Genomic DNA, 1,608 nt, shown 5'->3' on the forward strand with positions numbered 1-1,608 from the left:
TAGGCAAAGTGTTTTTCCCCCTTTAATTCTAGTTCCTGCTTGATTGGGAAGTTTGGCATAAATAGGTTTGCCCCAGTATGTCACAATCCAAATGTTTGATTTAACATTATAACTGAGTTCTGTCTTTGGCAAGAGAGAAAAAGTATTTCCTGATGTGAAAAGATTACCTGATTAGAGGTTTTGAACCAGTCATCCTTTATTTTGCCAATTCTTACCAATTTCTGCATTGTTGCAACATGTCAGAGTAAGGAGCCAGGCAATGTGGCCTCAAAAAACATGTAGAGGTCATGGTAAGGATAAAGAGGGGTGATTCCCAGCATGCCTCACTGGTCTCTCTTGTTTCCCAGTCCATTATCTAGAATCTAAGAACGGGCTCCAGTTCCCATCATCCCTGGCTGTTGATCATGCCGGCTGAAGCTGATGGAATGCAGACTGCCTTTCCCTAATATTAACAAAGGTATTGTTTGTTCCCCATTTCTCCGGGAGGTGAAAAATTCCAGGCATGTCACTACTTGGATTTAGATTCCTTTAAATAAGAGAACATTTGAAGATTTATCGGCTTTCTTTTCTTTATTGTAATATTTCCTTCTATTTACAAATGTAATAGCAGAGCATGGGTAGAGGCAAGTAGAAGACACTCCCATGACTACTGTTACAGGCTATTAAGTGTTATTTTTATGCTGCATTCTATTTTTACTGCTGGGTTGAAGGGTGACTGGGAAATGTTTTATATAAAGACGTAAATAGAATCCAAATGTATGCATGCCAAAAGCTCCAATCCTATTATTGGGGGAGGGATGCCTATTTGTCTGGCATTAATTTTGCAATACTTATTGTGAAATGATGATGATGATGGCAATAATAACACCCAGCAAATGCATTTAAAATACACTGCTCTTTTGCAGTTTTGCTTGGGATGGCCTTGCTAAATCTGTCCCTGCCCAATACACATATCTGCCCACCTCTGAATTCTGAAAGGGTGTGCCTGTTTCTTCATCTACAGATTGTTCTCTCAGGAGCAAAACAACATCTGCAGGTATCTGCTCCCCCGCCCATGAAGAGATTAAGCCCCTCTAGCTTATTTTCTGCTCAGCTTGATCTCCTTTTATCTTCTCAGCCATGTTCCCTATAATGGAAGTAACATTCGAGGGTGGCTGCCTGCCTGCTTTCTTTATTTCTTTCCATTTAATTAATATCCACACTGTAGTAAGAGCTGGGGGTGGAACAGCTCTAATCTACATCTTGCAGTTAACGTACATCCTGCTTTCTAGCAACAAGCTCAGGTGATACAACTTGGTGTGGGCTACGCTTTCATTGCATTTCATCGATGGCAACTCTGTAAAGAGAATATGTAGCTGATAAGTGGTGGTGATGTTTGAAATAAATGGGCAAAATGTTGGTTAACATGTTGTTCCTTTGTAGTTAAAAAAACACAAAGTTTTATATTAATGAATAGAGTGGGGGGTAAACTGCTCTTATTCAAAGTGTATGTTTAGTCTGAATCTTCTTTCTTGTAACTTGAATCCATTGGTTTGGGTCCTACCCTCCAAGCAGGAGAAAACAAGCTTGCTCCATCTTCTATGTGACAGTCCTTGAGATATTTGAAGA

Source organism: Podarcis raffonei, chromosome 9 (assembly GCF_027172205.1).
Source record: "Podarcis raffonei isolate rPodRaf1 chromosome 9, rPodRaf1.pri, whole genome shotgun sequence".
Taxonomy (NCBI): Eukaryota; Metazoa; Chordata; class Lepidosauria; order Squamata; family Lacertidae; genus Podarcis; species Podarcis raffonei.